Consider the following 26,409-nt stretch of genomic DNA (forward strand, 5'->3'; position numbering starts at 1 on the left):
GGCATTCAACTTAAATTCAAGGGAAAGTTAATGAAGTCCAAAAGTTAGCAAAAGGAGAAAAACGAATCAACGGATAAAAAGCTCAACTCAAAGGATCTCTTCCAAACCTCTGAAGTCACATTTCTTCATGAACAGTTAAGAGGCCAAACTTTTCTTTAATTAGGCTTTTTTTTTTTTAATTTGATTGAATACAGCTAAAAATCGTGACCACCTACAGGCTTTAACAACGATAACTACAAAATGACTTAGAATTCATTTTTTTAAAACTACAAGTCCAAATCGTCCTATTTGAGGCGGTCCTGGGCTCAGTAGTAGACACACATGGCTTTGAAATGCTGGCATTGCAGTTTCTACCTGGTTTTCCAGTTTGGGCTGGTTGTGAGGAAGGTTGCGTTGGTCCTTCTCTTGCATGTGCATGCACACATCTCTCTTGGAATTCCCAGGAGCAAAACTCTGAGGTCACAGGAGAAGTTTTGCTTCCGTAGAGCCTATCAGAGTCTCCAAGTGTTTGTACCCGTTTACACTCCTACCAGTCATGTATGAGACTGCCAGTCGTTCCACAGCCTGACAGCATTTGATCCTGTCTGTCTTTTAAGCTGCCTTAAAAGTAAAGAAAGGAAAAAAGAAAAACCTGGCATGACATAAGTTCTTCTTCTTGAGTCTCAGGAGCAACTTCCAAAGGAAGGGAAAGGCAAAGGAAAAGGAAAAAAAAGAAAACAAAAGAATAGGGAGAATAAAGAAAGGAAGAAGAAAAGAAGGAAAAGAAAGAAGGAAAAAAGAAGTTCCATTTTCCAACATACCTAACAACTTATTCATAGCGGTGATGAATGATTCATTTGGATAGAAACATCTAAAAAAGCAATTACTAGTCTAGATTCAGTGTAGCTGACAGTTGCCTACTCAAAAGCCATGTTCCGGGGCACCTGAGTGGCTCAGTCAGTTAAGTGTCCAACTCTTTTTTTTTTTTTACGTTTACTTCGAGAGAAAGAGCGCACGTGTGTGCACATGAGCAGGGGAGGGGCAGAGAGAGAGAGAAAGAGAATCCCAAGCAGGCTCTGTGCTGTCAGCTGGGGCTCCATCCCATGACGCTGTAATCATGACCTCAGGGGAAATCAAGAGTTGGACACTTAACCCACTGAGCCACCCAGGCGCCCCAAGAGTTCAGCTCTTGATTTCAGCTCAGGACATGATCTCAAGGGCTCATGAGATCAAGCACCATGTGGGGCTCTGCACTAACTGCACGGAGTTGGGATTCTCTCTCCCTCCCTCTCTCTCTCTCTGCCCACCCCTCCCCACCCCGCTCACATGCTCTCTCTTGCTTTCTCTCCCTAAATAAATAAATGAGCATGTTCTCTCTTCCTCCACACCAACAGGGCTTCAGTGTTGCTCAGCACCCATCCTTCAGGGAAGGTGAACCTATTTCCAGCTCAAGAGGGAATTCTGATTGATCAGTCTAAGCTAATCACGGTTTCTCTATACCTCTCATCGAGTAATTAGCTAAAGACTGGACATGTGAGCCGGGTCTAGCCAATGAGACATTGGTAAGAGGACAGCTCTTAGGACAGGTTTTCTTACTGTCAAGGAGATTCCAGAAGAAATGGTCCCTTTTTGCTTTTGGATGTGGTATATCTGGATGGATATGGAACTGTACCAGCTAGCTCCCTGACTGCCAGGCTGAAGATGAAGCATTCACACGAAAGAATTACAGAAAATGGAGATGGAGTCTGTATTCTGGAACCTGCTCTAAGTTTATGTAAAGCCATACTTTCATTGATTGTTGGGGCACCTGGGTGGCTCAGTCGGTTGAGCGTCCGACCTCAGCTCAGGTCGTGATCTCACGGTCCATGGGTTCGAGCCCCGCATCAGGCTCTGTGCTGACAGCTCAGAGCCTGGAGCCTGCTTCGGATTCTGTGTCTCCCTCTCTCTCTGCCCCTCCCCCATTCATGCTCTGTCTCTCTGTGTCTCAAAAATAAATACACATTAAAAAAAATTTTTTTTAATTCATTTATTGCTTAAGACCATTTGGGCTGGGTTTTTCGGTTACTGACCACTGTAACTAATAATCCTGATATTGGACTGTGTTCAGGTAACAAAGGGGAAACCGAGCTGTTATTCATCCCTTATGTATAACAACCTCCTCTTTTTTTCTAGACCAGTGGTTCTCAGTCTTTAGAGTACATTAGGATCACCTGGAGGACTCATTAAAATGGGCTGCTGGGATCCACTAAAAAAGTGTCTGATTCAGCAGCCTTGGGGTGGAGTCAGGAATCTCCATTTTCCCAAGTGATGCTGATGTTGCTGGCCACTTTGAGAACACCACTGTCCTAGAATATAGGTACCATCTTAGTGTCTCCAGAAACACACTTTTAAAAAGCTCACATGGGGCGCCTGGGTGGCTCAGTCGGTTGGGCGGCCGACTTCACCTCAGGTCATGATCTCGTGGTCCGTGAGTTTGAGCCCCGCGTCGGGCTCTGTGCTGACAGCTCGGAGCCTGGAGCCTGTTTCAGATTCTGTGTCTCCCTCTCTCTGACCCTCCCCCGTTCATGCTCTGTCTCTCTCTGTCTCAAAAATAAATAAATGTTAAAAAAAAATTTTTAAACAATTTTTTTTTAAATAAAAAGTTCACATCTTGGGGCGCCTGGGTGGCTCAGTCGGTTAAGTGTCTGACTTCGGCTCAGGTCATGATCTCACGGTTTGTGAGTTTGAGGTCTACGTTGGACTCTGTGCTGACAGCTCAGAGTCTGGAGCCTGCTTTGGATTCTGTGTGTGTCTCTCTCTGCCCCTCCTCCCCTTTCTCTCAAAAAGAAATAAACATTAAAAATTAAAAAAAAAAATCCTTGCTTTAAAAAAATAAAAATAAAAAGCTCACATCTTGGGGAGCCTGGGGGCTCAGTTGGTTGAGAGTCTGACGCTTCATCTCGGCTCAGGTCATGATCTCACAGTCGTGAGATCAAGCCCCACATCAGACTGTGCATTGGGCATGGAGCCTGCTTAAGATTCTCTCTGTCTCTATCTGCCCCTTTCCCTCCCTCTCTCTCTCTCTCTAACATAAAATAAAAATAAAAAGCTTACATCTTTCAGGGACTCCTTTCTCATGTTAAGAAATGCAAATCTTGGGGCGCCTGGGTGGCGCAGTCGGTTAAGCGTCTGTCGGTTAAGCGTCCGACTTCAGCCAGGTCACGATCTCGCGGTCCGGGAGTTCGAGCCCCGCGTCAGGCTCTGGGCTGATGGCTCAGAGCCTGGAGCCTGTTTCCAATTCTGTGTCTCCCTCTCTCTCTGTCCCTCCCCCGTTCATGCTCTGTCTCTCTCTGTCCCAAAAAGAAATAAACGTTGAAAAAAAAAAATTTTAAAAAGAAATGCAAATCTTTTTTCATCATTTCAAGTGACTACCTAGTATTGTATCACAAATATACACCAGGATTTGCAAAGCCACATTACTAACCATCGGGTATTTGGGGGTTTTGTAATATCACATTAACACAAACAATCCTGCCATAAACAGCACTTTATGGTAAGCCTGACTAACCATTTAGTAATGTCCTCAAGGTAAATTCCTAGAAGTACAATTGCTGATCAAAGGGAGATGTCTGGATTTTTTCCCTTCTCATAACATGTTCACAATCCTTCTAATCTTTACTTCCAGACACATTGTCCTTAGGTTTAGGTATTTTGCCGGAGGACTTTGGGTTGATCCTGCCTCAGCAGGGCAAGACCTTAGCCATTTGCCTTGTAGTGCTCTGTCTTTCATGTTAAAGGGCTTTGAACAGAAAAGGCCATGGCAATGCCTGGCACAGGCTATTACATCCCTAAGGGTTAATTTACTAATTTTTCCTAGGGGAAGTGAGTGGAAGCCTGAGAGCTTCTTAAGCCTTTTTGTCTTTCTCTATACCCTGATAATTTGAGCATGCTTTTTATCTTTGTCGTATCTTTATTTGAGAATAAAGGAAACCAGCGCTCACTGCTCCAAAGATCGATGCCTGCATTTGGATGTCATCTGTCAATCATCTTAGAACATAAAAGATGGTCACCCTGCAAGGGGAAAACCCGGCTCCAAGTTTTGGCTGTGATGGCCGTGGAAGCATTTAATTTCAGATGTAAATGCCTTGCTAAGTCTGAGTAGCACCTTTACAGTTCAGCCAGGACATTTAATATAATTCAAGGCAAGGCCAGAACATACCTGGCAAACTAAATGCAGATAATACCTGATTATTATTGGTCTCAGCTTAAGTTCTTTAGAAAGTAAAGCTTGATGGGGTGCCTGGGTGGCGCAGTCGGTTGAGCGTCTGACTTCAGCCAGGTCATGATCTCGCGGTCCGTGAGTTCGAGCCCCGCGTCGGGCTCTGGGCTGATGGCTCAGAGCCTGGAGCCTGTTTCCGATTCTGTGTCTCCCTCTCTCTCTGCCCCTCCCCCGTTCATGCTCTGTCTCTCTCTGTCCCAAAAATAAATAAACGTTGAGAAAGTAAAGCTTGAGGCAAAGATGGAAGCATCTAATGCATTTTAACTTTATGTAGAAGTTTATTCCTCTCTCCCTTGAAAATTCAGTGATAGATGGTTCTATACTGACATGGTAGGTCATTGATTTGTAGCCTCCAAAATTACCCCAATTATTGCTACTTCCCACCCAATGTGGGGGGAGGGAGGAAGGATGATGGGAAACAGAGAGAGGAAGAGGGGAGGAAGGGAAGTATGTACTCAGTTGTTTTAAGGGCAAGTATGGTATTTCGGGTATATACCACTTCCACTCACATTCCGTTGGGAAAAACAGATGGCCACACCCAGCTCCAAGGGTTTGGTCTTTAGCTGTACACCCATGTGTAAGGCACTGAAACTCTGATTTGGGAGGTTCAAACCCAGGGAGGTGATGGTGAGGGAAAAGGAAGCCAGGCAAAGAAAGATGGGAAATCATGCGATGCTTTATCTTTTGTGCCGGTCAGAAAGAGACATGTGGACTGCACACCAGGCTTGTTTGCTTTGTACGCGGTACTTTTCCGCTAGGATTGCAAGGAAGAAGTGTCCCTAGAAGTAGCCCATGGAAGAGGGAAAGGAAGGGAAATTTGTCTTTCCCGCTCCCTCCCAGCTCCTGTTCCCATTGGTGAAAGCTTACCCTGCCAGGGCTGAGGGTGGCATAATTCTCTTCTCTTTATGTTATATAATCCAACCCCTTGGCATTTGCACAAGAAGCAGATCCCCTGCCCCAGAAGTAGAAGGCTGACCCCATGGGAGTGAGGCGCTGACCAGAGAGGAAGTCTCAGTCAGGAGAATCTGACAGCGTGTACAAGATCTGTGTCCCAACACATTACTTACTGGGATTTTGAGTGGAAAGTAATAGGGGCTTTTTTGAAAATTTAGCTCTAACTGAACTCTCTTGAAGTTCTGAGCCTGTTGGTCAGTACCTTACAAAATGAGCTCATTGGTCAGAGACTGGTAGGGAGAAGGGAGTTTCTCTTCATCTTTGACCAGAATTCTAATATAACGATGTTTTTCACAGGCATCTCAGAAACCTGATGGAGGATTTCCTCTCGATGCTTCCCCCCACCCCAGGGATGTTGATTAGGACACTGTGAGAGTCTTTCCCTTCCTTTCCTCTCCCTTCCTTCCTTCCCTCGCTCCTCCCTTCCCTCTTCCTTCCTTCTTTCCTTCCTTTCTTCTTTCCTCCCTTCCCCCCTTCCGGCCTTCCCTCCTTCCTTTCTTCTTTCCTTCCTTCCAGAAGGGAGATTTATTATGATTATCTTTGTTTTGTTAAGAAGTTTAAATTCCATCCTGGCTTTTCTCCTGAAAAAAAAAAAAAAAAAAAACAAACCAAACAGTAAAATTCAAATGGCATGAAACATGAACAATTAGCCAGCCAAATTAGTATATACTTTAGGTTGTCTTTGAGCTTGACATGTTTGTTTACTGTGAATCTGTGAATTTAGAAATACAACCTAATCGAAACATAATTGAAAGAACCCCTTCTCCAGTAAGAAGCAGGCTCGGTGGATTTTGAAACACCTAACTCTTGTCTTTAGAGGATCTTTAAAACCAGGAGTCTGATCCTATTGGCACAAATGCTCTTTAACAGACATAGTGCTTACGTTCACTTCCTCTAGAATCAGAAGATTTATAATTAAGTATCTTGGTGACCTCGGACATACTTAGAATTCTTAGACTCTTAGTTTTATTTTCTGTACAATGGGGATCATCTAGTATCCTAACAGTGTCTATTCGTATACTACTATCTACCTCACAGGGATATCATCATAACCAAATGAGATAAAACCTGTCAAGCTCCTGGCACATAATGTGCTCTCAATAAGTGGCAGAAGCTGTCACGTCATCACTGGCATCTTCATCATCATCATCATCATCATTGTATTGTATGATGATGCTCCATTTGTTGACAAATTGTCCTATATTGATGACATATAAGGGTTTTTAAATTTTTTTTATTTAAAAAATTTTTTTAACGTTTATTTATTTTTGAGACAGAGACAGAGCATGAACGGGGGAGGGGCAGAGAGAGAGGGAGACACAGAATCGGAAGCAGGCTCCAGGCTCTGAGCCATCAGCCCAGAGCCCGACGCAGGGCTCAAACTCACGGACCGCGAGATCGTGACCTGAGTTGAAGTCGGACGCTTAACTGACTGAGCCACCCAGGTGCCCCGACATATAAGGGTTTTTAGTGACCCTCCATTTCAGTAAAGGGTTAATGACAGTTGTCATAAGGCATGAAGCCAAGTAAGGGTGGTGCTTGAGTGTCTCTCCTTGAATTGTTGGTTTGTTACAGATTATACAGCCATCGTGTTAAACTTCCTTTTAAAGTCGTTTTAACTCTCACATTAAAGGGCAAGTGTATCTACCTCATTTATCTCCCATTGTCTTCATAGGAAGCCTTACAAATAGTGCTTGGGATAGTTGAAAACCCTGTGGAGAGTCCCCATCTCACCTGCACATGGAAAGGTTTTCCTTGTCGATGGAAGCTCTTTAAAATTTTTTTTTAATTTTTAAAAATAATCTCTACCCCCATCGTGGGGCTTGTGCTCATGACCCCGAGGTCAAGAGTCACATGCTCCACCCACGAAGCCCGCCAGGTGGCCCTTGATGGAAGGTTTCTGATGCTCTGGTTCTAAAGGATCACATGTATCATTCAAATTCCATCCTTTGTCGTACCGAAAAAAACAAATAAAACAAAAAACTCCTACCTCACGTTAACAGAGTTTGTTAGGGTAATAATCCTGTGGACTTTCTAATTGCTAGCAAGCATCGTTAATCAATTCGTTTACACTTGGCTTACTGTGATTTGGCACTTATAAAGTCTATTCATTGGTTTCTAATAGAAACCAAGAGCTTATCCCAAAAATCCGGCAGCTGTGGAACTAAGAACATTAGGGTTCTCCCTTCATATTTTAGAGCATATATCAGCACGGTGGCTCCGCAACCCCTCCATTCCACAATAGATGTATTACCGGTGGAGTGTATGTCCCATAACGCAAAGTGTCATATTTTCTTGGCTCAGCAATTCTTAGCTGCAAAGAAAGTACTTCATCTGGTCAATGCCAACCTCCAAATGAGAAGGAAGAAAAGAAAGAGCATTAGGAAGATTCATCCATAAACTCTCTCTTATCATCTCTTCAACAAGCCTTTGGATCTGGCCTTTCTAGCTCTCAACCCTCAAAGAAAACAAAAGTGAAACCAGAGCGAGTCCTTGAAAAGGATCCTGGGGAAGATGAGGTCAGAGAAGGAGGCAGCTACGGACAAATGAACATGCTTTTGCTTCTCTTGGCTCATGCAGTTCCTCCCCCCACCCCGCCCCGCCCCCTTCCAGTCCATCCACGCTGATCTTAACGATTCCTCCAATATGCAAGTTCTTCCAAGATTCTAGAAGGTCAGAGCAGAAAGAAATGTAAGATAGAGTCAAGTGGGGTTTTTGGGGTTTTTTTGATTTTTTGTCTTGGCTTTCTGGAGTCCCGGGGTTTTCTTGGAGGCCCCCTTGGAATTTCACGGTGGTAGAGGACAATAGCGAGGAAAGCGAGGCTGAATTGACAGGAATCAAGACCCTCCTCCTCTAAATTAGTCAGATCATCTCCATCTTGTGCTTTCCATATTGTTTCAGAAGCTAGTTATCTGTTGCTCCGTAGTCATCCCATTTCTTCCTTCCTGCATCCTGATTTTGTGTGCAGTGGCAACGGGCCCCACTCCAAGCTGTGGCCTATGATCAAAGTCATTCACGACAACCCTGTCCCTCAATTTCCCAGTCTTGTTGGCAGTTGTGGCTTGGCATATGACCCATTGTTGTCCCATGACACATGAGAAGTCCCTGATGCTCAAAGTTTTGTGAAACTTTGATTCCCTTATTAAAAACACGCTTACGTGGCTGGTACTGACCTTCCCTTTCTTCCTCCCTTCAATGCCGGTGTCATGTCAGTAACCTTGCGACCATGAGCATGATGGGAATGTCTGAAATCATTGGAAACATTGGATCAGACCTCGAGGAGCCACTGAACCAAATCTAGCAACCATCGAGCCCCAGAATTCTTGCCACATATGGAAAGGAAACTACTATTGCTTAAACTACTTCAATTGGGTTTTTGTCACTTGCATCCAAAAAAAAGCATTCTTAGCAGATACGTACATATTATGCTTCTAGATAAGATTTTGTTTAGATCGAGGATTTTGAGGCTAAGAAGAATTTGTGAGGGGCACCTGAGTGGCTCAGTCAGTTAGGTGTCTGACTCTTGATATTGGCTCAGGTCATCATCTCACAGTTTGTGAGATTGAGCCCTGTTTGGGGCTCTGGACCAAGGGCGTGGATCCTGCTCGGGATGCTGTCCGTCTCTCTCTCTCTCTGCCCCTCCCTCACTTGTGTGCGCACAAGTACGCACATGGACTCTCTCTCAAAATCAATAAATAAGCATAAAAAAACAAAAATAAATAAATAAAAAGAATTTGTGATATCATGATCTTGTCCCATCATCTCATTTTCAAGAAAATAAAAAGGTTTTAAAAAATACTTATTTATTTTGAGAGAGAGGGTGAGCATGCGTATGTGCAAATGGGGGAGGGGCAGAGAGAGCGGGAGAGACAGAATCCCAAGCAGGCTCCGTGCTGTCAGCACAGAGTCTGACGTGGGGCTTGATCTACCGAACCCTGAGATCATGACCTGACCTGAAATCCAGGGATACGTCGCTGACGGAGACACCCAGGTGCCCGAAAATAGAAGCAGTTGTAATTGTCTATTGCTGTGTAAATAACTACCTCAAAACACAGTGGCTTAAAACAATAGCCTTTTTGTTATCTCTTCCAGTTCTGTGAGTGGCCTGGGCTCAGACGGGCAGGACTTCTGTCCCCTGTGGTCTCCCCTGGTGCTGCAGGTATCTGCAGGCTCAACAGGTTCTCTTGCCTAATGCCTGGAAGGAACAGCTGGAAGGCTGGGCTGGGCTGGCATACTTGGCCTTTCTCTCTCTCTCTCTCTCTCTCTCTCTCTCTCTCTCTCTCTCTTTCTGTCCCTCTCTCCATCTCTGTCTCTCCCTACCGCCCTGTCTCTCTGATTGTCTGTCTGTCTCTCTGTAATTTCAGAGCCTCTCCTTGTCCATATGTCCTTTCCACGTAGCCTCTCTATTTGGTCTCCTTAGCCAGGTAGTTGACTTCTTGTCTTACACGGCACCTCAGAGCTGTCCAACGCACCCAAGCAGAAGCCCCCAGGCTCTCCTCAGGCAGAGCGTCACGTTGGTGACATTCCACGGGTTAGAGTGAGTCACAGCGCCGTTGAGATTCGAGAGTGGAGGACTGCATGAGGGTGTGAATACCAGGAGGTGTGCCTCATGGGTGGCAATCTTCGCAGATTAGCTGCTTCAGAAACCCACACCCGGACTGTGAAAGCTAGTTGTCTAAGTTGCTAGAGCCGTAACTATTTAATTCAGATCATTGCAGCGAAGAGAGATCCACATGGGATGCGGTTGAGGGGTGGAGATAGGGAAAGAAGGTACTTACCCCTGGCCCAGGATTTTTCACTCTCAGCACCCTTGACATTTGGGGCCAGATGATTCTTTGTCGTGGGGGCCGTTCTTTGTATTATAGCATGTTTAGCAGCGTCCCTGGCCTCTACCCACTAAACACTGCTCGCACCCCCCACCCCGAGTTGTGACAATCAAGAATGTGTCCAGACATTGCCAAATGTCCCTGGAGACAAAAGAGCCCTAGCTGAGAACAATGGCCCTAACCTTCTTTAGAGGTTCTGTTACTTCCCAGAAATCCAGCTGGGCTGGACAGCCTGCTCTTACATGTGGGCCAGCAGAGCACATTTGCATTCTAAAATTCTTCCAGTGGGAAATATCTCTACGTAGTAGAAAAAGATAGGATAATCAATTTCACACTCTGGGCCACTTATTCTACGTAGAGTCTTTACTTTGGATAAAGGCTGTTTAATTTCTGCTCTAAGTTCACCAAAGAGTGCTGTAAAGATTGTGCCCCCAAGTGAAGTCTGAACTAGTACCCTCCTTCACTGCCATTGCACAGTACTAAGCAATTCCCTTGCTGTTTTTTTCTTTTGCTTTTTCCAAGAGTTGTCCATAAAGAGGTAGATTTTAAAGCCATGGGACAAGGTGAGATCAGCTGGAGAAATAGGTAAATGAAAAAAGAAGAAAAGACGGTTGTCTAGGCCAGTCCCTTCACCATTTAGAGAAAGACAGAAAAGGAAGAAATGTTACGCGCGCGCACACACACACACACACACACACACACACACACATATACAAATGTACAACTGGGGCCGGGGCGCCTGGCTGGCTCAGTCAGTAAAGGCATGTAACTCTTGATCTCGAGTTCAAGTCCCATATTGGGCATGAAGATTACTTAAAAAAATAAATAAATGCAATTAAAACCACACACACACAAATATACAACTAGGGACCACCCTTATAGCTCAAACCCTAAGAAATTATTCAAATTTGGCAATCCTAAACTATTTACCCTGCCCTGCCCTGCTTTCCCTGCAGAAAGCAGTGTAAAAGCTCTGGCCTAGGTTTCCCCCCATCTTCCTGTCTCCTTCCCCTGACCAAAACCTGGTGTTCCTCATATGGCCCTGTGTGGCCTGTCACACTTCCTGCTTCTAGGATCTCTGAGTATAATAAACCTTGTTTTTCTGAGCTTTTCCTGTGTCTCTTCTGGCGGCCACCCCTGACTGCCCATCACATAAAAGAACACAGATCATGGATACATTCTGATGGTACAGCCAACAGGATTTCCTGGTGGATAGGGTATGGAAAGTGAAACAAAGAGAGAAGGCGAGGATGAATCTAGGGTTTTTGGCGAGAGCAACTGAACGGAGGGAGTTGACACTTGGTGGGCTACAGGAGACTGCCTATAGAACAAGCCGTGCAGGCGTGGAAGGACACGAGTGAAGTGTAGCCACATTAATGCCAACATTTCCCCCAGATGTCCCCAAATTGAGTAAGTGGTTGAATGAGTAGACAAAAGTCTGGGCTAGAGAGAGCATTTGGGAGTGATCGGTGTATGGACGATTTTTAAGGACATGGAACCGAAGTAATTGCCGGGGGAGGGAGGGGTGCCTGGCTGACTCAGTCAGTAGAACGTGCAACTCTTGATCTCAGGGTAATGAGTTCAAGTCCCATGTTGGGTGTACGGCTTACCTAAAAAATAATAATAATAATAATAATAATAATAATTACCAGGGCAGAGAGCATTTAGCGGAGAGCAGAGGACCAAGGACTGAGCCCTAGAACCACCAAACTTGAAAGCAAAAAGCTGGTCTAATGGTTTTTTAAGATTCATTTACATTGCCTAATTCTGTGATCCTCGGGGGGTAATAAGTTTCCCGGTCTTTCCCCAAACCTACAAATTCAGTGGATTTCCTTTTAATTATTCATCATTTGAATCAAATTGTTACTGTTCCACTTCTCCATTTGCATAACAAACTTCACTGAAACACCATGCCATAAAATACCAACATTATATGATATCTCCTGATTTGTGGGTACAGAGTGTGGGCTGGGCTGTGTGATCCTTCAGACCCATTTGGAATAACTGGAAGTTTAGCAGTGGTATTCAGCTGCTGGATGTACTAATACAGTTGCTTCTTGAACAACATGGGGGTTAGGAGTTAGTCAAAAATCCATGTATAAATTTTTGTCTCCCCTGAAACTTACCCATTAATTGCTTGCTGTTGACCAGAATCCTTACTGACACAGAAACAGTCGATTAACACATATTTTGTTTTTTACATGTATTATATACACTGTATTGTTACGATAAAGTAAGGCAGAGAAAAGAACATGTTAAGGAAATCGTAAGGAAAATACACATATTACTGCAGTGTATTTATTGAAAATAACCCATGTGTAGGTGGACCCGTGTAATGCAAACCCGGGTTGTTCTAGGGTTAACTGTATATTCAGTGAGGAGAGATGTGAACTGAATCTTGTAGCCAAGGGTCTAAGAGCAGGTGGGAGAAGTTACACTGTGTTGCACAGGAAGAGAGGGTTGGGTATTCCTGGGGAGCAGCCTTCAGCCTTCTCAGCCCCCCAGGCTATTGCATAAGTTGAGGGGAAGAGGCGAGGAGTTTGGTAAATTGCAGAGTAAATAAGAAGCGACAACTTTACTAGTGTACAGAGAAAACAGAATCCCATCAGAGCGTGAGCTTTCCTCTAGCTCATGGCTCTCATTTCATCTAAGACTTGAGCCTTGACCTCATGAGTGACGGATCTTTGTGCTGGAAGCTGCTGTTCTACACACGTCTCCGGGAATGCTTTCCAGACTTCTCCAGGCACAAATGCTCGTGTCGTCGGCTGTGTTCTTGCCGTGGTTTGCACCCGCGGGAGGTCCTCACCATCTGAGGAAAACTGGCACTGGATAAAGGCCGGAAACAAGGAGCAACCTCGGTGCATAGGGTGGATGTGTGTTTGGAGCAAGAAATGACCTTGGCAGAAAATGAAAACATTATAAAATCATAAAAAAGGGGTGCCTGGGTGGCGCAGTCGGTTAAGCGTCCGACTTCAGCCAGGTCGTGATCTCCCGGTCCGTGAGTTCGAGCCCCGCGTCGGGCTCTGGGCTGATGGCTCAGAGCCTAGAGCCTGTTTCTGATTCTGTGTCTCCCTCTCTCTCTGCCCCTCCCTTGTTCATGGTCTGTCTCTCTCTGTCCCAAAAATAAGTAAACGTTGAAAAAAAATTTTTTTAAAAAAAAAAAAATCATAAAAAGAAATCATTTCTTATTCAAGAGAATGTTACTATTGCAACTACACGCAAGAGGCAAGGAATGAACCAAGTGTTTATTGTTTGGTTTGGCATAAAGCTTAATAAATAAACAAAACTTTATGATAAACAGCATGAGAAGGAATCGTTTTACTCAGGCATCACTTCTTTGGCCTAATGAAAAAAGATCTGGGGTGCTTGGGTGGCTTAGTCAGTTGGGCATCCAACTCTTGTTTTTGGCTCAGGTCATGAGCTCATGGTTCATGGGGTTGAGCCCTGCATTGGGCTCTGTGCTGAATGTGGAGCCTGCTTGAGATTCTCTCTCTCTCTCTCTCTCTCTCTCTCTCTCTCTCTCTCTCCCTCTTCTCTGCCCCTCCTCCACTCATGCTCACGCTCTCTCTCTCTCTCTCTCTCTCTGTCAAAATAAATAAATAAACTTTTTTTTTAAATTTTTTTTTCAACGTTTATTTATTTTTGGGACAGAGAGAGACAGAGCATGAACGGGGGAGGCGCAGAGAGAGAGGGAGACACAGAATCGGAAACAGGCTCCAGGCTCTGAGCCATCAGCCCAGAGCCTGACGCGGGGCTCGAACTCACGGACGGCGAGATCGTGACCTGGCTGAAGTCGGACGCTTAACCGACTGCGCCACCCAGGCGCCCCTAAATAAACTTTTTAAAAAAGATCTGTTTTTTTCATTTATATATACATACCTGTTGTGTGTATGTATGTATAATGTTCTGAAGCTTCAGCATGTAAAATATTCTTTCAGTATTTAAAACTCTTTTAAGTTTATTTATTTTTAGAGAGAGAGAGAGAGCACACGCACACAAGTGGGGAAGGGACAGAATGAGAGAGAGCGAGAGAGAGAGAGAGAGAGAGAGAGAGAGAGAGAACCCCAAGCAGGATGTACGGAGCCCTGTGCAGGGCTTGAACTCACGAACTATGAGATCATGACCTGAGGTGAAGCCGGACACTTAACCGACTGAGCCAACCAGGTGCCCTAGTATTTAAAACTTTTTTTAATGTTTATTTATTTATTTTGAGAGAGACAGCATGAGTGGGGGAAAGAGCAGAGAGAGAGGGTGAGAGAGAATCCCAAACTGACAGCATGGAGCCCAAAGCAGGGCTCAATCCCCAACCCTGGGATCAAGACCTCTGCTGAAATCAAGAGTCAGAGACTCAACTGACTGAGCTATCCAGGCGCCCCAGTATTTGAAATTTTTTGATCTATAATATCCTTACAGAAAAGTGCACAACTCAGAAGTGGGCTGTTCGATAAATCGTCATTTTCATAAATGCTCACACCCAGGTGCTCAGCACCTAGCTCCAGAAACAGAACATTGCCGACACCTGGATGTTCTTCTCTTGCCCAGACCCAGTTATTATCCATCCCTTCCCCAAGTCGTAACTCTCCTGACTTCTAACAGCATAGATGGGTTTTGCTTATTCTTGAACTTCCTATAAAGAGAATTATATTTTGATTGTGGCTTCTTTTTCTCCATGATGTGTCAGTGAGATTTATATATGTTGTTGCTTGTGCTGGCTTATTCATTTTCATTGCTGTGTACTCCATGGTATGTGCCTGCCAAAATGTATCCATTCTACTATTGATGGGTATTTGGGAAGTTTCCAGTTTGAGGCTCTTGGGGATAGGGTTACTATGCACGTTCTATTCTTTTTTTTTTTTTTTTTTTTTTTTTAAGTAGGCTTCATGGTCAGTGTGGAGCCCAACACAGGGCTTGAACTCACAACCCTGAGATCGAGACCTGAGCTGAGATCAAGAGTCGGACCCTACCCACCTGAGCCACCCAGACACTCCTTTATTCTTTTTTTTTAAAACTATTAACATTGTGTGTTTGTTTTTTTTAATGTTCATCTTTGAGAGAGAGAGAGAGGCAGACAGAGAGAGAGGGAGACAGAGGATCCAAAGTGGGCTCTGTGCTGACAGCAATGAGCCCGATGTGGGGCTCGAACTCACAAACAGTGAGATCGTGACCTAAGCTGAAGTCAGATACTCAACGGACTGGGTCAACCAGGTGCCTCTCAACTATGAACATTCTAGCACATGAGTGTTGGTGCACACGTGTATTCCTTTCTGTTAGGTCATGAGCTGTTCTCACCCGTGAATCTGTTAACTTGGTCATACCTGTTCAACATTGTTGTTTCCAGAACATTTTGCACTTTGTTGGAGTTATACGTGTGGGATTTAAGTGACATTTAATATACTTTATGAAAGAGTACACAATGATTCAGCATTAAACTGAAAAGTCATTATATCCACACTTTTTGTGGATGCAGAAACAGAGTAGCAGGGTGCAAATGATATTATTGAAACAGATATTCGTCGAGGGAGGAACACATCAATTCTAAACGTTTGTGGAGGGAACCTCAGAAGACGAGGCATCCTCAAGGAAATGAAGCTGCCAATTATTCTTGACTTCACACTGTTTCTCAGATATGCACAAAAGTACTTCTGATCACAACATCAAGCCATGCAGCTGAAGGAGGGAGAAATAGCCAAATGCCTTGAAACAGATGAAAGAGATTTCAGAAAAGCGAGACACTGATATGTCTTATTCATGCGTCATGCAGGACTGTCATTAAGGCCTAGTGTCCTACTTCAATTGCATTTTTTTAAAATTTTTCCTTGGAGGGAGATAAATAACAATGGATTACTAACACAAGAGTCTTCCATTTGATGAAATATGGTAATTAGAATGATAATATTACAGCTGTAATTTATTGGTCCAAGCATTGCACTCGGCAATTTACAAACATTCTTTCATTTAATTTGGTCTTCATGGCAGCTCTACCCGGGAGGTAATATTTTTAGCCCTGGAGAAATGAGGCACCTTGTGCAAAGCTACATTAGCAGTAAGCAGGGGGAGCTGGGACTCAGACCCAGGTGTGGGTAACTTCCTGAGTGCTGAGTCTGCCCAGGGCTGGGCGCTGTGAGGTTTTCCAGCTCTCTACTAGGAGGATAAATTCATTCGAGGTGAACAGGGACAAGAAGATAATTTTGGCACTGTGTCTAGGCAGTGTTCTTCGCTCCAGCTTTGACAAAAGCTACTGTTCCGATGCAAGCTCTCATCATCTATTACCTGCATCCGTTGGAAGAATTTCCTAAGTCTTCCTGCTTCAACATTATCCCCCTACAATCTGTTCTCAACACAGCAGCTGGAGCGAGCATTCAAAACGTAAGTCAGAGCGCGTCACTCCACCGCAAACCCTCCCCTCCGTTGGCGGCACATCTCACTTGGGGTGAGAGATGAAATCTCCAGCATCCCACGGGCTTTTTGCTCCGTGACCTCATGTCACTCTGTGACTTCCTGCCTTCCCACTCCCCTCCCCCTCTTTCCCGCCCTCAGCTACAGCAATGCTGGCCTCTTGACACGCCCCTCTCAGTTCGTGTCCCCCTCCCCCCCCCCCCCCCCCAGGAATAGACTTGGAGAAGAGGATTTTGAATGTCAATCATTTGTCTGGAAAGTGAAGGAAATACCCCTGGGTCATTGGGAAGGGAAACAGGAAGGGGGAGGCTCCTAATAAAGGTGTGCTATCACACCAGCTACCACTCTGGGCCCCTGAGACCAATTCTGGGAGCCAAACTCGGGGAGCCAGTGGACAACGTGCACCTCGGCGTTCGCCCTCCAGAGAGGCCCGGGGCCTGGGGTGTTGATACACCAGCAACTCCTGTCTCCACTCAGCGTTAATCTTAACACTACCAGCCAGCTGTATGCGTAGGCAGAGCAGGCTTCAGTGCCCAGAGAAAACCCTCTGGCAAAAAAGATGTGGATGCTGGTAATTGACATCTGACGTCAGGCTGGCACTGAGATGGTGAAGCCCGAGGCGCACGTACGTGTCCACTCCAGGCCCGTGCATTTGCCGGTTCCCCTGCCTGGGACTCGACTCCCTCTGATATTCGCGTGTGACTCTTTTAGGTCTATGCTCAGATGACGCCTCAGGGAGGCCTTTTCTGATCACCTTCTTTATTATTTTTATTTTTTTTTTTTACGTTTTTAAAAAGATGTTTATTTATTTTTGAGAGAGCGCGAGAGAGCGCGCAGGGGAGGGGCAGACAGAGAGGGAGACAGAGAACCTGAATGAGGCTCTACACTGACAGCAGACAGTCCATGCGGGGCTTGAACTCACAAACCATGAAATGGTGAGCTGAGTCGAAGTCGGATACTTAACTGACTGAGCCACCCAGGAGCCCCTCTGATCACTTTCTTTAAATTGCTCCCCAACTTCTAACATGGATACCTATCTTGTTTATTGCCTTTCTTCCCTGACCAAATAGAGGCACCAGAAGGGCAGGGATTTGGTTCTGTTTGTTGCTTTATCCCCAATTCCCAGCATGATGTCTAGCACATAGTAGGAGCTCAAGAAATACTGAGTGAATACATGAAGGGTCATTTTATTTTATTTCCTTTTTAAAATTTATTTATTTTTAAATCTACATCCAAGTTAGTTAGCATATAGTGCAACAATGATTTCAGGAGTAGATTCCTTAATGCTCCTTACCCATTTAGCCCATCCCCCCTCCCCACAACTCCTCCAGCAACCCTCTGTTTATTCTCCATATTTAAGAGTCTCTTATGTTTTGTCCCTCTCCCAGTTTTTATATTATTTTTGCTTCATGAAGGGTCATTAAAAAAAAAAGTCTCTATCTTCTGTGTCTGTTTGTCAATTGACTTAACAATCCTCAGGGTTGAAAAATACGATTAATTGGCATCTACAAAGGCAAACACAGTCGTGTTAGGACCTGAGAGGAATGGCTTTAAATGGCCCACCTTCTCTTCCTTTCATAAAGCTTGAACGTCTACCATGTGCCAGGCACTGTTCAAAGTATACTGGGAGCACTATTGTATATCACTAGGAATGACTTTTGGCAGGAAGTGACCGAAACATCAAACGCGATGGCTTACACCAAGTAAGGGTTTTATTTTTCTCACATAATTAGAAGTCTAGACATAGGCAGTGCATTGCTCATACAGTGGCTCCAAGAGGCCATCAGGGACCCTGTCTGCTTCTACCTTTGTGGTCCCAAGCTTGCTGCTCCCTCTCAAGCAGTGTCTGCATTCCAGGCAGGAAGGGGGGAATGACAAAAGGAAAAATGTGTGTTCCAGAGGACTCCTCACCCGATGACCATGCTTTGCTGAAAAGCTCCACTCAGCAATTCCTGTCTCTCTGTCCCCACGGTGTCTTGGCTGCCTAGCAGCAAGGGAGCTAAGAAATGGAACGGTTTTTGTTTATTTGTTTTCTTGGGTGTGCCTCTTGCTTCCGTAAAACAAAATTAGGAAGAAGGGCACAATGAAATGCATCCCTTGAGTAAGCAACGCAGGATACCTGCTGCCCTGAGACTCAAAAGGACTGTGCTCTCGGAGTGTCACTGTTGTCTGTGCAAATAGAAAGCAAACGCACACCCACTCACTATGCGCACATCCCCACTTGCAAAAAATGACAAATAACCAAGAGTGCTGTGCAAAGTAGCAAAAGAAGGGGAGGAGTTAGGGGCACCTGGGTGGTTCAGTCGGTTAAGCTCCGACTTTGGCTCATGTCACCATCTCACGGTTTCATGGGTTTGAGCCCCGCGTGGGGCTCTGTGCTGACAGCTCGGAGCCCGGAGCCTGCTTTGGATTCTGTGTCTCCCCCTCTCTCTGCTCCTCCCCCACTCATGCTCGGTCTCTGTCTCTCAAAAAAAAAAAAAAAAAAAAAAAAAGTTAAAAAAAAGAAGAGGACGAGTTAGTGATGCAGATTCTGTATTATACCTAGAAGTCAGGGAAGCAACTCTCCTGAGAAGCTAAACTCTGAATGACAAAACAGAAGCAGTCTTGTCAAGATCAATTGAAATTTTACTGATCCTTTGTTGGTTATAATTTAATCCAGGACAAGAAAGCAGTATAATCATGTCTACCCAGTTCTATAACATCCAGTTTTCAAGATGTGGGATAAATCTTATTTTTCCTAAACATTCTCTCCAAGCTGTGATGAGGGCCTTTCCTTCTTCTGAGACTTCTGGGTTTTTTTTGTTTGTTTGTTTGTTTTTGTTTTTGTTGTTTTTTTTTTTCTCCTTCTGTCCTCTCCTCTCCCTCACGCATGGCAAAAGTTGACATGGTTCCTTGGCTTTAAGGGTAAATGATCATGGGATGGAGCGGTGGGAGGGAGTTTGGGTTTTTTTTTAAGCCTGGCAAAGCTGAATGGCAGAAAAAAGTTTTTTCAGCAAAATAAGCCAGATGTGGGCAATTTATGAGAGGGGAAATAATTCTAGAGAAATTCTCTCCAACCCATAAGCCAGTCTGTTGAATGTCGGTGTTATTAAAGAAGATGCATTTTTTAAATGTGTTTTCTTAATTAATTAATTAATTTATTTATTTATTTTGAGAGAGAGAGAGAGAGAGAGAGAGAGAGAGAGAGAGAGAACACTAGCAGGGGAGGGGCGGAGAGAGAGAGGGAGACACAGATTCTGAAGCTGGCTCCAGGCTCTGAGCACAAAGCCTGATGAGGGGCTTGAACTCACCAGTCGGCTGCTTAACCAGCTGAGCCACCCAGGCACCCCAAAGAAGATGCATTTTGAGAGTTCCATGCTTTGTCTTTAAGAAGCCAACTGTGGTGTTGGGCCAAACTCTGTACATTACATTCTACTTCACACACAACCTTAGAAGGGTTCCCATCTGCTCCCATGTTGTAAGTCGGTTATTAAGTACAAATGTGATTTTTTTACATCTAGGAGGTTTGCTTGTCTCAGTAAGGGATTCAGATGTCATTGGATTTGTTTTTTCTTGAGACTCTGCTGGTACATGGTCTCTTGCTGCCAGTTTTTTTCCCCCCAGTACCTTTATGCTAAAATTATCTACTTTATCTACTTTATCTACTATGTGCTACAGAGGAAAGACATTGATACAAGTTGACAACTACAGGCTCCAAAAAATCCTGGCTAGACTCATACAGCAGCTGTATTCAAGTCCACTTTCAAGAAAATCAAGGGAGGAGGTTGGGAAAATGTCAGTGAACATTGTGGATACAACCTGGATATAACGTACTATCTTACGTTCCATTTACAAGTAACTTTTCATGTTCCAGGTAGAAATGGTTAAAACATCTTCTGGCACATGTCATTTTTAGGTTGTGTTGTTTTATGGTTTTCCTCCTTTTATTTTAAAGATAGAGTACTCAGGGGCGCCTGGGTGGCTCAGTCAGTTAAGCCTCTGACTTCGGCTCAGGTCATGATCTCGCGGTCCGTGAGTTCAAGCCCCACATTGGGCTCTGTGCTGACAGCTCAGCTGGAATCTGTTTCAGATTCTGTGTCTTCCTCTCTCTTTGACCCTCCCCCATTCATGGTCTGTCTCTCTCTGTCTCAAAAATAAATAAACATTAAAAAAAAAAAAAAAAAAGAGAGTACTCTAAGGATGCCTGGGTGGCTTAGTCAGATAAGCATCCAACTTTGCAGTCAGATGCTCTACCACTGAGCTATACCCCCATAAGCAACTGACTTTGGGCCAGGTCATGATCTTACAGTTCTTGAGTTCGAGCCCGACACTGACTGTCTTCATTACACATACATTTTTTGGTAATGATCTTCTCTATGTAGGTAGTCCCTGCTGCCTACTCTGTTGCCCTTGCAACTGCTGGTAAAAAAAACCTATGTTCTTAATTTTTGAATTCTATCACTTGTTTCTGTAATAATTCCACTTATGGAATAAGCATCTAAGATGAAAGATTTTGATAACCAAAATTGTATTAAAATGTTACTCGAAGAGTTTAAATTAACTGGTACATCAATATAAAGGACTCATTTGCAATGATCAGCAGCCATGTTGTTAAATTTTTTTTTAATGTTTATTTATTTTTGAGAGAGACAGAGTATGAGCGGGGCAAAGGCAGAGAGAGAGGGCCACAGAATCTGAAGCAGGCTCCAGGTTCTGAGCTGTCCCCAGAGCCCGAAGCTGGGCTCGGAATCACGAACCGTGAGGCCATGACCTGAGCCCAAGTCAGACACTTAACAGACGGAGCCATCCAGGTGTCAGCAGCCATATTCTTAAAACGGTTAATAAGAAATTGTCATCGGGGTGCCTGGGTAGCTCAGTCAGTTAAGCATCAGACTTTGGCTCAGGTCACGATCTCGCAGTTTCTTGAGTCCAAGCCCTGCCTTGGGCTCTGTGCGTTGACAATGCAGGTAGAGCCTACTTGGGATTCTCTCTCTCTCTCTGCCCTTCCCTACTCGCACTCTGTGTCTCTCAAAAATAAATAAATAATTAAAAAAAAAAAAAAGAAATGACATTAATATGTTGAATAAAAATAAGAAAGATACAGAAACATGTAATTCCTGGATGATTCCAACTTTGTTAAATTGCATTAAAAAAAACTGTAAAACACTGTATCTAAAAATTAACTGCTATATGGTGGGCATTTGAATAATTTTTACTTTCTTATTTTGCATTTTACCATATAGTTTGAATAATTTTGAGAATGAACCTGTAAAATCAATCTTAAAAGGAATACAAAATTATTTTTCAGTTAGAAGGCAAGGCACAAGGGAGAAAGAACATCAGCTTAGGAACAGAATCGATGTGGGTTCCAATCCAACTGACCGTTTATTACATATGCAGCCTAAACCTCTCTAAGGTCCAGTGTCTTTCATCTGTAAGTGAAAGAGACAGAGAGGGATGCGTGGTTCTCCAAAGACATGCCACTTTCAAAATATAGCTGAAGCGTTGTTAGGGGCACCTGGCTGGCTCAGTCAGTACAGCATGCAACTCTTGATCTCAGGGTTGTGGGTTCAAGCCCCATGTTGGGTGTAGAGATTACTTAAAAATAAAATCTTTTTTTTTTTTTTTTAAAAGAAATGATGGTAATTGGAATCACCATAGACAATGGGGGAATCTGTGAGAAAGCAGATCATGAGATGAGAGGCGTAGAGATGGTCAAAGTGAAGCCTTGCTGACAGACATGTTCCCCAAACAGCCATCAACACAGGCTCATCAGCCCTGTTTCCAGGAGCTTCTAGAGCCTCAGTACCCTCTTTCTCTAAGTTGGGAGTGAAAATGCGTGCCAAAGATGGATCAGGAGAAGATGCCAGTAAAATATTACACATTGCAGGTACTCACATAAAATAGTTACGCTCTCGTGTTGGCCTCTGTCCCTCAGAAATGGAAGGAAAGAAGGAATCCGGACATTAAATGGACTGTCTGTGCTGAGATTGCAGCTTTAGACATTTAGAAGTCTATTTCAGCAGACTTCCCTCCAGCTGGAAAACAAAACAGGGATAGCTGGCTTGACTTTGTCTCTTTATCTCTTTCCATTTAAACACAGATATCCTGTTGTGATAACCTTTGACACTTATTACATGGCTATGGTAAATAACAACTGCCCCGTTTTGTAATGTCATTCTGGTTAACCAGTGCCATTAATTACTGAACATAAAAGTTGAAGTTTTTGTGAATAGAAGGAAATGTCGTTGGGATTCCTTTGCTTTGTTCACTAAATTTATTTGAGGGTTTGGGTGGTTTAAATAGCGAAGAGACAAACACTCAGTTGTTGAGCTGTCGCTGAGAACTGCCCCTCTACTGACAGTAAGAACCAACTAATTTGGGGGCAGCAGGGAAATGTCAAAAGACTTACGACCTTCTCTGTTCCGTCTTTGCCATGAATGAGATCATTACTGGAACGCTGGTGATAATTTATTTTATTTTTTTATTTTTATTTACTTACATTTTAAAGTTTATTTACCTATTTTGACAGAGAGAGTGAGAGGGGGAGGGGCAGAAAGAAAGGCAGAGAGAAAATCCCAAGCAGGCTCTGCTCTATCTTTGTGGAGCCCGATGTAGAGCTCGAGCTCACAAACAGTGAAATCATGACCTGAGCCAAAATCAAGAGTCAGATGCTTAACCGACTGAGTCACCCAGGAGCCCCTAAAAGTTTTCTCTTTGGGGGCATCTGTGTGGCTCAGTGGATTAAATGGCTGACTCTTGATTTCAGCTCAGGTCATGAACTCACAGTCATGAGACCAAGTCCCACATCAGGCTCTGTGCTAAGTGTGCAGCCTGCTTAAGATTCTCTCTCTCTCTCTCTCTCTCTCTCTCTCTCTCCTCTGCCCCTCCCCTGCTCGCACACTCTCTCTCTCAAAAAAAAAAATTTCTTCTTCATGTTGCAGTTGTTACTGATGTTGCAAAGTAATGATTTGTTATCCAAAAAACAAAAACAAAAATAAAAAAACATATTCCCATAATCTTGAGATTCATGTTTGCAAAATTAGATTTATATCATCTTTGACCTTGGTCTTGTCTTCTAACTGCTAGGTTTCTCTGTTCTACTTTGGCTGGAGTATTCTTCTTGTTTTGAATCATGTAATCATATTTCTGAAAGCCCTGATTGGTGTCATGTAAGGTATTCATTAAATTGCATACATAGGTCCTCCTTTCCTTTGAGTCCTGGTGCAGACCTTCTGATTACGTGCAGAGGACCTCAGTGAGGTGCTAGTGTGTCTTTAACATATCTCTCATACTTGCTGCTCTGCTTTTTATAACAAAGAGAGAGCTTCAGAGCCTTCCCAGCAAAGTCAGCAAATAATTTTTGTTTTTACTGTGCTTATCTTTTATTTATGGATAATAATTCCAATTTGCATTTACATTAGTGGTATAAAGCTTCTTTTAAGATAAATTTCAGTTGGGATTCCTGGCTGGCTTAGTTGGAAGAGTATGCAACTCTTGACCTTGGGGTCATGAGTTCGAGCCCCATGTTGGGTATAGAGATTACGAAAAAAAAAAATAATAATAAACTTAAAAGAAAGATAAATTTCAGTTTAAGATATGTTGATATAAAGAAAAGATTAAATAACTCACATAATAGTTATGAGCTAGCAGATGGCAAAAATTATGACTCTTATTGATGACTCAAATTTGGGAAGGAGGAGAATCTTTGGAAGTGAAAATCCAGGGCAATTCCAGTCAGCTATGTAATAGTTAAGTGGCCTGGGGTCACTTACCTATGGGAACTTACCTGTCAAACTCAAGAGAATACTGTCTGTCTCAGGGTCATATGAACAATACAAGTCATTGGACAGACAATAAAGAAATAAGATGGTATAAGTGACTATAAGCTTCCTGAGGTCATGGAATAATAGCTAGCCATATAGCTTCTCTCTTCTCTTTCAGCTTCTCACATAGTCCTTAGCACATAGGATTCAATAAGAACTCACTTTCTTCTTTCCTTCTGGGGTGCTACTTAGTGTGGTCACATGAACATTTCCCATGGGATTATAAAGAAGAGAGTATTCTACACAAGCACAGAAAGTATACATAAGCATTTACAACCTTTTATTTTTCACTGTGACTATAAAGCTGTATATATTCAATTATATACTGCATACAGCATATTACATTTGAAATATAGAAATATATGATAAAGCATAAAACATGGCGGTCGGTAGGTCAGGTGACTCTTGGCTTTGGGGTGGTGAGTTCAAGACCCATGTTGGGTGTACAGCTTACTTAAAAAAAAAATGGCAAGAAACAAAATCATCCCTCACATCCCACATCCCCAGGCACACACATCACACCTCAAGTTCAACCATTGTTAATTTTAACAGCTTCTTTTTTTCCTATGATTAAAAAAAAAAAAAAAAAAAGCTCTGGGGCACCTGGCTGGCTAAGTCACTAGAGCATGCAATCCCATTTTCAGGGATACAGTTTATTTAAAAATAAAAAAAAACGCGGCGCCTGGGTGGCTCAGTCGGTCAAGCGTCCAACTTCGGCTCAGGTCATGATCTCGCGGTTTGTGAATTCGAGCCCCGCGTTAGGCTCTGTGCTGACAGCTCAGAGCCTGAAGTCTGCTTAGGGTTCTGTGTCTCCCTCTCTTTGCACCTCCCCCGCTTGTGTTCTGTGTCTCTCTGTGTCTCAAAAAGAAATAAATGTAAAAAAAAAATGTCAAAAAACAAAACAAAACAGAAAACTCGGGGGTGGCCCCTTGGTGGCTTAGTCTGTTAAGCGTCTGACTCTTGGTTTTGGCTCAGGTCATGATCTCATGGTTCCTGAGAATGAGTCCCACGTCCGGCTCTGCACTGACAGCCAGGAGCCTGGTTGGGATTCTCTCTCTCTCTCCTTTTCTCTCTGCTTCTCCCCACTCACTCACTCTCTCTCTCTCTCAAAATAAATAAAATAAACTTCAGAAAAAATAAAGTCTGGAAAAATAAGCTTTATATACCCCAGATACGACTACATGTGCAGTTGTGTAACTTGGTGTTTTCACTTACCATTAGATCTGAAGCATTCAAAATTCTTTCATTCAGCATGGTTTTTAATGTTTGACCCACTTTGGGGCATGCCTCTTCCCTCATGGAATCTGCCAACAAGAATGTCAGCCTGTAAACTCTCCAGTAAAATGTTTCCAAATGACCAGACAATTTGGGTAGGAGGAGCAGGGCTGTGCAGGGGCAGATAGGAAAAGAGAAGCAGATGAAGGGAGGTGGGTAGGGAGAGAGGCAATGGGGATAGTCACCTTCACGCACCGGATTGGGAGGTCCTGAACACGGAGGATGGTTCTCTTGGTAGATCCTGGAACCCACCCATTAATCTCGAACTCCCTCTGCTGGCTTTGCCGGAAACACATCCACGGCATGATTAACGTGGACAGTGGCTACAGAGGAGCCGAGCCCATTGACATCACCTGAGACGGACAGAAAAGAGACGCAGCACCCTTTCTGCGATTTTTAGAAGACCAAAGTTTACATCAACATTGCCAGAGTGATTGGTTGGTCATGCTTACTCAGTTGAAACAAATCAGCCTTCCCCGCCCCTGTCGCGTTGTTTTTCTTGCTCCAGGAGAATGAAATTCTAAAGGTCTCAGCTGTTCTTTGCAAGATCCTTCTTATTCTCCTTCCAGGTCTCTGGTGATCTCCTTGGTTGTTTCCCTGAACTGTATCTTGCGGTGGCTTTCTCTCCTTGCTCACAGTCTGTGCCTTGCTGGTGCCGTTCATGAATGAAAGCATAATGGTAAAACCCTGCCTTTGCCTTGCAGAGCAGTGCTCTGTTAGCGCCACTGATTATGCAGCCTCTTACTTCTTCATTTGTGCTTAATTCAAAGCTGTAAAAAGCTTTTCAAAATAGGTGTATGCTCTGCTTGACGGTTGTGATAAAACAATGCCTCCAATAAAGAGAAAGCAAGACGCATTGGCAATTTCCTCTTCCATAATTTATAGTGATTTAGCTCCCCCCCCACCCCCCATCAGG

The 26,409-nt window shown here is 43.8% G+C and overlaps 1 long non-coding RNA gene across 1 annotated transcript; it reads right to left on the bottom strand.

Moving 5' to 3' along the window:
- Window positions 1–12,325: 12,325 nt before the first annotated feature.
- LOC123607592 lies at window positions 12,326–26,324 on the bottom strand. The gene is made up of 4 exons (XR_006716791.1): window positions 25,689–26,324; window positions 25,434–25,522; window positions 22,291–22,430; window positions 12,326–12,913 (listed from the first exon to the last, which is right to left on the bottom strand). It is a non-coding gene; the product is annotated as an uncharacterized LOC123607592 (long non-coding RNA).
- Between the last annotated feature and the right edge of the window lie 85 nt (window positions 26,325–26,409).

Source organism: Leopardus geoffroyi, chromosome A2 (assembly GCF_018350155.1).
Source record: "Leopardus geoffroyi isolate Oge1 chromosome A2, O.geoffroyi_Oge1_pat1.0, whole genome shotgun sequence".
NCBI classification, from domain to species: Eukaryota; Metazoa; Chordata; class Mammalia; order Carnivora; family Felidae; genus Leopardus; species Leopardus geoffroyi.